The sequence below is a fragment of the Camarhynchus parvulus genome, chromosome 1A, assembly GCF_901933205.1.
Source record: "Camarhynchus parvulus chromosome 1A, STF_HiC, whole genome shotgun sequence".
Taxonomy (NCBI): domain Eukaryota; kingdom Metazoa; phylum Chordata; class Aves; order Passeriformes; family Thraupidae; genus Camarhynchus; species Camarhynchus parvulus.
In genome coordinates, this window is record NC_044586.1 from 6,396,901 (window position 1) to 6,409,974 (window position 13,074).

The following is a 13,074-nucleotide window of genomic DNA, read 5'->3' on the forward strand; positions in this document are numbered from 1 at the left end:
CCTTTGAGGACCACCTCAGCCCTCTTCCCCAGCTCTCATTCCCAATCAAGTTGAGACACTCTAGGTTTCTCCAGAAGAAAGGGGGATTCATGTAGGCGAGAAGAAGAGAGCCAAAAGAGCTGTGAATCCTGAGAGGTTTATAGGGAGACTTGACAAGGAAAGGATATGAAGGTTTATTTTGCTTTCCTGGGCTCATCTTAGTAGGAAATGGGAAAGATGAGATTGTGCAGTGAGAGCTAAACCCACAGAAAAGGGCTGTTCATGGGTGCCTGCTCCTAAGGCTCTCCAGAGGATTGTTTTCTCCCCCACAGAGGATCGTGTGCCCAGGACGCCCAGAGACACAAAGCATGCAAGCAGGTGCCAGCCCCATCGTGAGCAGTGATGCCGTGCCATCCAGCAGCTTTGGCCCCCTGCCAGCTCCCCCCATGCCTCCCACACCTGACTCCAGCCCTGACACAGAGGCCCCTGTGATCCCCACCTCCTTCCCTGTGAGCACAGAACCAAATCCCTTCAGCCCAGAAGCCACAGAGGTGACAGCCAGTGGCCACCATCAGGGATTCCTGCCCAAGAGTGACATCGAGGATCTCCTCCTGAGGATAGTGGACAGCCAGGTGCAGACCTCACTGCAGACAATGAAGTTGCTGATGTCTGTTGGGAAGGCAGTGAAGGAGGAAGAGTTGCAGAAGGCTGCCACGACCCTGCTGGTGGCTCTGAACAACGCGAATGTGTCTTGGTCACCAACCAACTGATGCAGCTCAACAGCGTGGTAAACACAGGGGAAAAGCCATCTCTTCCAAATGCATGGGGAAACAGAGCCATGGGAAATGCTATTGCTCAGGATTCAAAGACAAAGATGGTATCCTCTTGGAAGTAAATGTATTGAAAAGATACCATTGTCTCCTGTAAAAACTGTTTGCTCACCATTAACGGTGTTCATTGTGTCATTCAAGGGATGTCATGGGACAATGATGGCTTTTCTTCATTAAATGCAGGTGCTCCTGGTCAAAAGCATTAGGAGAATTATCTTCTTTGAAAATATGTATGTGAATATACATACACAGATATACAAGGGTGCTCTACAAGTGCAGGAAGGCTTCATCCTGCAAGGGAACTGCTGGTCCCATGCTCTCCTTGTACTGGGGTTTGGACGTGGCTGACATCTACTTCTGAAATGTTGTTATGGAACACACAGGATAAATATTCATAGTAAGAGCCTCCTCTTGTCTCTCACAAGAAATCAGAGAATCTGATTCTTGGAACTTTGGCTGAAGTGCTGTTTTTTTTCTACGCACTGAACATGCCTGTAAGTAAAACTGTGTGAAGCCATCTGGAGTCTGCGCTTGCTGCTAAAAGCAGAGTGGGAGCTCTCCAAGAACCAACTCTGGTTGTCTGACTCTCCACTCAGAAGAAGATGGTGTTATCTCAAACTCAATCTAAGTTCCAGTGGTTTTTTGCTTTCAGAGACCACTCCTGAAGTGAGACTCCCCTGTTCACCTTTCCTTCTGCAGGCTTTCTTGTTTTCTATTCCACCAAGGGCTCTGAGGAGAAAGGGGCCAAAGGCAGCTCTCTCAATTATGCACCACACCAAGGAACATCCCTGTGGATTCAGTCTGGGATGCTGGTTTCCTTTACACTGCTAAGTGACACAAACAGCAGAGTGAAGTATCAGGTCTGTGTCTATCCATTGAAGGAAGTCCTTAGAAAGATGATCTCAAAATCACAGGTCCTCCATTGTCCTGGGAATGGGAGAAGATTGCTGGTGTCCTACACCTGAGACCCAGTCATATCTTGTCTCAGACCTTGCTGGAAATGAGCAACAGTGGTGGCAGGGATAGACAAGGGATGAACTTAACTGCAAACTTTGCATTAAATCTGTCTTACATGGCATAAAAAGTGAAACTGGCAAGATAACATGAAGTAAACAAGGAGACGTAAAATTTTAAAAATAGTAGTTGTTCACAGTCTCAGTTTTGTAATATAGAGAAATAAAGTAAACAAGCAAAATAATTTAATTGGAGAGAACAGCTGGCCACAACAGTCAGATGGACTTAGTTCCCTCTTGACTGAAAGAGGAAGAGGGAAGGTCAGGCATTGGGATGGGGCTGCCCAGGGCAGTGGTGGACTCACTGACTCTGGAGGTGTTCAAGGAACAACTCAACATGGCCCTCTGTGCTCTGGGCTAGTTGAAAAATTGGTGTTTGGTCAAATGTTGGATTCCATCACCTTGGAGGTCTTTTCCCACCTTAATGATTCCATGCTTCTAAGTGGGTGGGATGTCTTCAGGGGTTTGAATGCAGCCTTTCATCTAAAGGATGGAAGTGACAGAACTTCAGACTGCTTTCTCTGTGCCCTCATAGATGAATCAGTCAGTATTACATGTTTAGTGTCCCCAAGCTTGATGGCTTCTGTAACTCTTCATTCCCTTTTCAACATTTTAGTGCTGGTATTTCCTCCACGCCCCTTACTATCAAAATTCTTAGGGTTTCACTAGAAGCCGAGGTGCTGGAAACATCACCTGATGCTCAGAAGAGAGAGCATTTAACATTTTCTCCATTTGAATGTGGTATCTAAATCGGTCAGAATCAACAATTCCTAAAACAATTTGAAGCATTAGAAAGCAGGCATTCTTCATCTGTGCAGGACACATAGAAAGTATCTCCTTATTCCATGTGTGTGGTGAGACTTTACAACAAGGTATTTATCCACCATAATCACACATATTGATTAAGCGTGCTTCTTATCCAATATGCAAACATCATCTTTCTAGAACTAATTTGAATGCATCTGCCTCCAACTGGAAGTTCTTTTATGGTCCTGAAGAGTCATAAACAGGGGTCTCTGGTGGTTGTATTCACTAAATGCTCCAGTATTAAAGATGACCTCTCCTTGAACTTTTTCTCTGGGCATGTGCTGTTGCTTCTGTGCTACAAGACTTGCAAAAACCACCGTGGTCCTTTTTATCAGTTTCTCCACTGGTTCCAGCCATGTTGATCATCCTGTGTTCATACCTTTGCACCCTTTTATCTTTTTTTGCCATGTAGTCTTTAATTTGTATCCAGCAACTTCAAGAGAACTGAAAATTTCTATTTGCTATGTTATTATTAAGTTCTGTGCCTCATGCTCTGTGTGGTGAGCAATGCAAAGCATCCATGCACACCATGCTTAGGGGACAGAGAGCTTCCCATGGCTGGGCTGTTGCTCACTGCCACAGCTCTGTGCTGACTCCCTGATTTCAGCTGCAGAGCAATGCCATGGTGTTTCTAACTTGGATGATGATGATGGTGAATTGTGCCTAGCACCCTGAGTGCCCTGGTGCTTGTCCCTGTCAATTTGCCAGTGCAAAATAAAGATGAGTGTCTAGAGATAATACAGCACTGTCCAGAAGAGACAGTGTTGTAGACTGACTACACACAGGGGGAGATATGAATGCTTGATTCCCTTTTGGATCATCTCCTGTGATGAGCTACACAGCCCTTCCTCCAGCCCTTTAAATCTTTGGCTGCAAAGTACTGTGTGTTGGGGTTATCCTTCTGTGAGGCCATTTCTTCTGTACAGGCTTTTTTGAATTGATAGAACACATGGTAAAAATGTTTTAGTGCCCTTTGACAATGACAGGAAAAGGGAAATCATTTTCTGTCAGTATTACGGTGTGTGTCATGTAACAACCTCAAGGAACTTGCTGACAGCTCAGCACTTTGAGGATTTGTGTTGGGGGTTTTTTCTTGGTGTGAACTGGGAGGAAGGAGCAAAAAAATTCCTATCCAGAGAAGAAGAGCAGAGCAGCAATTACCCAAATTATAACTGGTCTAACATGGTACAAGGCAGCTGTATTTCCTTTGGCCCTCCTACTCATGAGGCTCCAGTAGCTGTTGGTTGTCATTCTTCTGGTACAAATTACAATCTTCTACAACTGAATCGATGCAAAAGAGATTGTATTAAATCTGTTTTAATTATCCTGATATTGTACTGTTTCCTTACATAGCCCATTAGTCAAAGCTGTTGGATGCTACAGCTGGCTTGACTTCTAGAGGTGAGGCAAGTGACTTTTGCTTATGGAAACAATGAATTAATTTACCTTTGTGTCCAACTGTGTCCAGAATTTTGTTGGGCAATCTGTGCCCTTAGTAATCTGTCTCATAAAAGGAAATGGGTAAACCCTCTAAACTGAAAGAGATGTGGTAAAATATCTGTGCTGAGTTTATGGGAAGCACAAAGCTAAATATAAACTTTGCAATATATTTCACTGCAGTATTGGCACCTGACTACAGACAGGAAAGCTAAAAATGCAGCAGCAAAAAAACGTGAAGAAAATTAAGACGGAAGGACCCGGGGTCACACATTTATGAATTAGACAGGTATTATTAATTTAATTTAAATGGTTTCTTACCTCTTGAGAGAGTTTCCTATATGTTCTTGTCTTACAACTAAATGATGCTTCCTTCCCACTCCCACACATTTTTTTCCTCCTCCACAGCCACAGCACCAGTGGCCTTACATTCAGGTAATACCAGCTGAGCCTTTTTTAGCCCAGTGTATATAGCTGAATTCAGTGCTCTTAATTTTTTTTTCATCTTTGTTTTACAAGGTTTACAGACATCAAAATGTTATGGCATATTTAAACACTGAGATCAGTTCAATTGCCCTTATCTTTTTGTTTAACACAGTGTAAATTCTGCTTTGTCAGGCTGGGGTGTGTGAATGCATGTACATGAGAGGAAATTCAATGAGCTTCAGTGCTGAGAGCAGCAGATTATGTTTTGCTCTTCTCAAAGCAAGTAGATGTGATTACAGTTCACCCACACACATGAAAAAAAAAAAAAAAAAACCAAAGTACAGGCCCTTAATGTGTGTCAGGCTCTGGGTTTCCAGGTTGCTGCTTTGACATAGAACATGGACAGAATTGTGTGGTGTTTCTAAATTTGTATCTTGGATTTTTGTGTGACATTTCCAGCCACAGAGGTGCTCTCTGTGTGATATTGGTTGCTAGCAGCTCACTTTGCATTCACTGAGTGGAGCTTGCACAGAAGCATTTTTACTGAAGACAAAAAAACCCAATCTGTCTGAAAATGCTGCAGCAAAACTTTGTGTATTGCAACCATCCCAGCCCTCTCCCACAAGCTATGGAGTCCTTAGCAAGTCACATTTCATCTTAAGTAAGGAAAAAGAGATTCAGAGACAGCCTGGTCTTTTTAAACCATTAATATGAGACAAAATGTTAGCACAAATGAATGGGACAAACCCAGTATTTCACAAGGACCTATGAAGAATAGATACACTTCAGGTTTAAATAATTACAAAGCCTTTTCTGTTCATAGTCACTTAAATTACTTGAAAGATGGGTGAACTCAGTACAGGGAGCTCTGTCGAAATATAATTGAGGATGAGTTACTTAAATAAGCTTTAGGTCTGTTCTTCAGGTTTCAGTGCTTTTCGCAAGGTGGCTGATGGTAATTTACAGGGGTAGCAGCAGTTCCTTGAAAGCTGGAAGCACCACTGATTTTGGCCTAAGTTTTCAAGTAGGGAATTGCCAGTCCCTTCTCTGAAGGCTTCAGCTGCTGGATGAAAACACAAGCAGCTCTGGCTCTTCACTTTGAGATAACAAGATAGCCAATGTATCAATGCTCTCCTTTTGATAAAGCTCCTGGGCAGGAGCTGCTGCAGCACTATTTCTAGAAGTGGGGATTTTTGGACATCTCAGATGTAATGATTTTCCCAAGCAGAAATGTGTGTATGTTATACCCTAGGAAAAATAAATTGCTATCATATAGAAATATGCAGGCATACATACAGGATAAGGAACATTAATGACACACAGATGAGCCTTCCTTTAAGCCAAAAAGCTTTTTATAAGTTACTTGATCATAACTGTACTGAATTGGAGATTTTTGGTAGGATGAGCTAGAAAACAGTACTTGACCTGTGCTCTCTGCAAGACCCTCTAGTAAGAGAACCTGACTCATTGCTGCCCCTGCCATGCTGCTTTATTTCTGCATGTTTCTTGGATTGTGCTTTCTTGGGCTCCTGTTTTCCTCCTCTTCTACATTTGTGAAGATCCCAGCAGAGAAATGCAGAAATGCTGAATGCTTGAGTTCCTCCAATGCATATAAAGAAATAAAAGGTTATAGCCCAGAGATTGAGTAATACCATAGACAGAATAAGTGGAATTTCCCTTACAGTTATGGGCCTTTCTGAAGAAAGTTTCTGCATAAGTACAGAGATTTTCAAAGAATTTCTAAGCACTATGCACCTTTCTTTTAATTCTTCCAGCTTTATTTCCAATGGCTTTTGGCTTTTTCATGTGCAGTGATTGCTCATAGCAATAACCCCTAAAAGAAAAGGCAGCACAAAGCTGCTGAAAATGTAACAGATGCTTGTAATATCACTGCCCTCCCCACAGGGACTTGTGTAAACTGATTCCTTGCTACTTTCAGCATGTTAACATCCAGGAGCAGAATGCTGTGTGTGGAATTTATAATGGAACCAGGGATTCCAAAAATTGATCCACAGGGTCTTATAACTACAGGATATGTTATCCATCTGCCTTGACTTTGCTGGCTTTCAAACACAACTCTGTTTGCATTTACAGTCTATTTGGAATAATTTTCACTTGGTACATCCTTACAAAGGGACTGTGGAGAAGAATGATTATCTGCCAAGCACTGATGTGTTTGGGAATATTCAGCACAAGCCTTTCTGTGTTATTTAAATTAATTACTTATTTTGTCACCCTTGAAATATGCATCATCACTTTGGCAACCTCTGTGTGGTGCAAGGTGTGCAGTGCAATGAGATGCACGAATGAACAAGAGGAACGCAGGAGGATACACATGATGAGTGAGAAAAGAAGTCATTCAGGAAAGCCTGGAGTAAAATCAGGAGGGGCAAAAAAAATCTCTCTCGTGGCTGAGGTGGGAAAACGGGGTTGGTTTCATTTTCTTCTGTCTTGGCAGATGTCTGGGACTGCTTGCAAAGGCTTAGAGGGAAAATGTGCACGTAAAGTGCAAAAGTTCGTGAAAAAACATAAACTCATCATTTCCAGTGTTCAGTTATTTTATGACATTATTTTATCTCCTCTGACTCCCTGTTATTTTCCACTCATTTCTCAATCCTTTTATGAATAAAATGTACCAACCCCATACTCCCACCACCCCTCTGCCAGGCTCTGTAACTGCAATTATTTTGCTGCCCCAAAGGCTCCTTCTTCCCCATGAGCTCTTTGGTTATAATAGATGATTTTCAGTCACAGAATCTCTATCCCTATATTCCTGCCATCCCTGTTCCCCACCTGCAAACATCAATGAGCCCTTGCTGACTTATTCCAGAACGTTGCCTCCAACACCCAGCTCTGCTCTAAGCCCCAACATTTTCTTTGCCTATGGCTTCTACCTGTTTGAGGAGGTACATAACAAATACATTTCCCTCAGCAATGGAATAGCATTTTTTTCTTCCTGATCAAAAATATTATTATTTCAGTAAAAAAAAAGAAGCCCCTCAAACCTATTTTCTTGCAATTGGGTTTTACTTATTCTTTTTTTTTTCCAGAGTGGTACTTCAGATCATGATTAAATAGATGAAATGAAATGCTTTTCATAGCAATTTTTTTGTTAAAATGATCTTATTCAAAAGTAGGATATGCCTGTAATAGTGTGCAATTCAAAATTAATGTTTTCAAGAATAACTAAAAATGCTAGTTTGCTTGTCAATTAATTATGATTGAAAAATTTAAATATTCTTTTATTCATTTATTCAAAATTTATCTTCTATATTCATTTGTTAATTGGCTGCTTATCTCATCCCCATGAGAAGTCCTAACTCATCATCATGAATTCTTTAACCACTCTGAGCACCTTTAATCAACCTGCAAATACATTTGACTTCCTCCCCTGTACCTCCTCATCCTACAGAACTACAGTATCCAGCATAGCTTTTTTTTGGTCTTTTTTTGCCTTTCCTGAAGGATTTCAGATACTGTCCATACTTCAGATATTCTCCATACAGCTTAGCTGCTTATCAGGCACACTCTAAGGTTCTCCATTATCTCAGTTGTTACAAGATCACTGTCTCACATTGCTTTAACCAACTCATGTTATTTAGCTTTAAGCACATATATTCCACTATTCCACTGGTTTAGGAATGTTTCTTGTCTTCTGAATCCACTCTTTTTTTTTTAGTTAAAAAATGAATATGTTTTGAGGCACTATAGGTGGGAACCACATCTGAGAACCTGTATGACAGCATCACTAATTTTGCAAATACTGCATTATTTTTCATGCTATACCAGAAAAATAGAATTGTTACATTACCTCAATTATTCCCACATCTAAAATCTTCTCCAAATTGTCATTAACAAAAATATGTTAATGGATAAGAGCAGCTTTTCATCAAAATAATGACTTGATGCTTCTGTGAATTTCAGATGGTGGAATAAACCCTTTCTTTAAAAGTTTGCAATTTCCCTGAAGTTCACCAACTACCTCTACTCAATGGAGAAAAAAAAGGCAAATGGGAGACTTCAAACCTCAGCACCTGAGGTGCTGCTGTGCTTTTACAAAACTGTTTAGGGAGATGAAACATTCAATCCTCTGCTGTCTTTTGTTCAGAAGACTGTCATTGATGGGAGAAAGGAAAAGGCCCTTTTTTTGGTTTGATTTAGTATAGATCAGGTTTGGTTTTCCTGCCTCTCCAGGTGGAGATGATCCTTGGCAGGTACTCACTTCAGGTGTACAAGATCACTGAGGAAAGAAGCACTCCTACGTTCTTTTGACATGAACATGAGAGGCAACAGACCTGAGTGAAAATGAATTCTGTGAAGGGCACTGGTGTTAATCATTCAAGTTGGAAATTAGTTATGGGATTCAGTGCTAGCTGTGATAACTCCTTCATTCTCTACTGCAGGCCATTCCTCCTACAAGAGGTTTTGTTGTCTTATTTCATTTTTCAGTGGTAGGAGGATGTAAAACCCATTTGCTACATAGTCAGTAAATCCTGCTGCCCTATTTTCTATTGATTTCCCAAAGTTTGCACACTGGACATCAAAATGGCTTTGATCCAGCTAAAAAGATCAGCAACATTGCAGTCAAAAGAGAAAAATAGTGGGCAACAGCATTAAACCAGTCATGAGAGGTCTCTGATAGTCTGTGAAGATGTGGTTCAACAGCCAGCCCCTGGGCTCTTCTCATGTTCTTCAGGGAGCTCCCAGCTCAAACAGACATTGCAGTTCAAATCACTTTCCTATTTTAGGATGAAAGACAAAGGCAATACCATGCTCCCCACGCCTCATTTCTGAAATAGTTTAGATTTGAACACTGACTACTTAACAGAAGTTTTGAGCGTGGCAGGGGAGGTGAGAAGGTGGTTTGGGGCTGGAGTGTCTCAGTGCAGCATCCCAGTCTGTCCTTCTGCACTGAGGGGCACAGGAGAGCTCTGTCCGTGGTGCTTGTGAGACAGAGCTTGCAGTGAAAACTGCAGACAGCTCTGAATCAGCTGCTAAAAAATCAGCTTCCACTAGGTGGAAGGCTCTTCTTTCTGTTTGCTCCTCATCTCTTCCCCCACCTCAGCGATCCTGGGACCTCAAAGCCACTGTGCTTTGCACCCCCATGTACTTGGAAAAGCACTTGCATTGCATCAACAATTCACTCTGCAAGGACCATCTTCTCTGTCTGGTTTTCTAAAGCTGTACTTAGCACATCTGTCTGAAAAATCCAAACCATTAATTATTGGCTCCAAATTGTATATATGTTGAAGCTGAAAGCAAGAAAAGCATCAGGCTTTTCTCAATATGATTTGTTTCTCCTATGTGAATTCCTCAAAGTATCTATGTCTTTCACTGTAGAACAAGAATCTAATACCATTTGTCTTGCTAGAGAGGAAAATAATAAGTGTTGTATATGCAATTGCAATGGTGCTGATAGAAGAATGTGTAAATAGATATGTTTGTATTTGCTGCCATCAGCCTTTGTGCAAGAAAACATGCAATCCTGCAATAGCTGTGCTGTAACAAAAGAACTTGTTTCATTAGGGTGGAAGGGTTTTCCTGTTAGTGGAATAAGGTTTAGCTTATTACACTGATACAGAAATAAAAAACCACATTAAGAAAATCCAGTTTGAGTTCTCTTTATATGCCTTCTGGGACACTGGTGCAAACTTGGACTCCTAATTAAATACATCATTTTGAAAAGCCAAACACATTATTCCATAATAGTGTACAGAGACATTTCAGTGTAATAGATAGAAGTCAACAGAAGCCATATGGAAAATGGATGAGATTGTTCTCACTTTGTTGCCCATTATCATCTTGTTCAAGTTCCATATGGTGGCTGAGCTCTGTTTACATAACTCTTAAGTGTAGGCAACTATGTTATTGGAGCTGTTAACCAATTAATAAAAATCTACAGCCATATGTGCTGATTCTACTGTTTGCTGTTGTATTTGCATTGGAAAGTGATCTGGGAAATTTTGTTCTCTGTTCTGTTCTGATACTTAAAATGTCCTTTCTTTTTTTTTTTCACACAATATTCACCCCCTAATTGCAAGAACCAATCATCTCATTACCCATCTATAATGAGTCTATTATTACCCCATATCCCACATCACACATCCTGCACACACACTGTGTTCATTGAGATGAACAGCTGAGTTGGCACTGAGATCTTCCAGCAACCTTCCTGTGGTCCTCAGAGTCATCTCTGCCCTGATCTGAATGAGACCCGGAGCTTCCTCTTCCAAATTCTAGAGAATCTCCTTCTACAAACTGAGGCCCCTGCCACAGTATGGGGTTCACATAGAGCCACCTCTAAACAAGCTGTTTACTCAGACATACAAATAGATGCAGAGGGGATGAGGTGCAAAGGGGGGAGTTTGATGCTGCCTGAAGATTGTAGAAGTGCATTGGTCCAGCAAAAAATCTGGACTTGCCTCCCCACCCCTCCCATTTGTGCTATTGCTCTGAGAAATTAAATGTCACTCTCAGCAAGGATCTCACTATGGTCTGCTCCACCTGAAAGTATTCAGCCTTGTACAATTTGGGAGCTAATTAAGGAAGTGGCAAAATCCATGGAAAAAAAATCTCTTTAAAGACCAAACTAATGCTAGAGAAAAAAATCACTCTCTGGGTTCTGTAGGATGAACTTTAACACTTTATTTAGCCATGAACTTCACATCTACATTTTGTTTTGAGGTGGCAGCTGGCTGCAAATGAAGATGAGCAAAATGGTTTTGTTTTAAATCAATTAGATTTATTTTAAGTCCATTCACTGGACACATTCATGAGAAGGAAAGAAGAACGAGCATTCTTCAGTTGCTTTTTTTAACTTGCAAAATGTTAATACAATAAAAATGAAAGCATGAAGAGATGCTTTTAAAATGGAAAAGGTCTATGCAAAGCCAGACCAGGGCATTCAGGTTGCATACATAAAATCTCAAAGGCGTGATTGCAAGGGAATGTGTAGTTTTGCAGAAGAATCTGTGAAGTAGACTTTGAAATAAAAACCACCCATTTGGCTTTTTGGGCATTAATTTCAGGTGAGACCTAGTGGCCACAATGGCCCAAGAAACTGAAAAGTGTAGAAATTTTGTGTGGGACTTGTGTGTAGTGAGAAAATGGACTGATCCAAACAGCTACAGGCTCTTTTTCTGACCTCATTGGTGCACAAAGCTTTGGAACAAACGCTGAAGGAAAACTAATTAAAGATGTGGAAGTACATGAAAACCTGGTTAAAATGCAGCAGTACTTCCACAAAGATAGGATATCCCAGACTAAGCCAGTATGATAAAGGCTGATAAATCATCCTCTTAGACAATGTAAATGCAGTAGATGAAATCTATCTGGACTTCAATAAAACGTTTGAGAGGTTGCCATGCAAGAAATTATTGATTAAGATGGAGAGATGGGGATGAATGTAAGAAATGAAAAGTGAGGACAACAGCATGTGCTGAAAGGAAGAGTCTTGGTGGAAGGAGGTTACTAATGTGGCTCCACAAGGACCAGTCTCAGAACTAATCTTGGTTAAAATTTTACTAGTGGCCTTGGCAAAAAATATGTGTGAGCTAATGAAATTTGCTGACAACATAAACCTAAGACCTGCTGTTACAACAGAAAAGATTGGAATGCCTCATGGAAAGAACTGGATGAGTCTGCAGAAAGAGAAGCTACATGCAATTTAATAGAAGAAATGCAAAGTGAGGTCTATAAATGCACGATTGTTACAGTGGGGGTTGCTCATTGCAGACATACAAATGACACAAACTCTTAGAAATCCATGTGACAGCAATAGTTTTGTGTGGAGGTCTTGCCTATAGAGGGGTTTAAAACACCTTGGTTTAAACCACTGATTGGTCTGGCTTTAACACCACCCAGTGATGGAATGTGCCCCTTGTTGAAGGAGTAACAAAACTATCCTTTGGCTCCTTAAAAAGGAGAAAAGCCCAGAAGTTTCTTTCCTCAATTAGCAAAGAAGACACCTCATAAGACCTGGGGGACTTCACCTCAAACTTAAGGATATCCAATTGGACAGAAGCCAGAAAGTCCCACCTGAGCAATTTACTAGAAGAACAAGAGAACAAAGGAACTAATTGCTTTTGTGAGGTGTTTTACCAGGAGCAAGAACCTCTTGCACCTAGCTCGGGTTTTCTCTGTAAAGAGTTTTGTTATTTTGCCTTTTATGAAAACTTTTCTGTTTCCAACACTACCACAGAAGCCATCCTGCTGATTTTATTCCTTCTAAGGTAGCTGAGCTATCTTGGGTGTGAAATAGATCTCCAAGAGCTTATGAGACCTGGCTCAAGGAAACCACATATCAGCCCAGTTCTTTGAGCAGTGAGATAGCAGCAGCTTAGGATGGAAGGTGATTGGGTGAAGTTCCTGTTTAGGTCTGAATGAATCCTATCATTGTTCACCCAGGGACCTGTTCATGGAGCCTCTTTATGGCTGGGTTTCTTATTTATAGCTGAATTAATTGCCCAGCCACAGAGCAGCTGTGACACAGGATAATGTGCATGCTGACAATCCAGTGGATTGGATGCTCCATCTTGAAATGCTCCATGGTATCTTTTAACACAGCCCTAAGAAGAACTAGA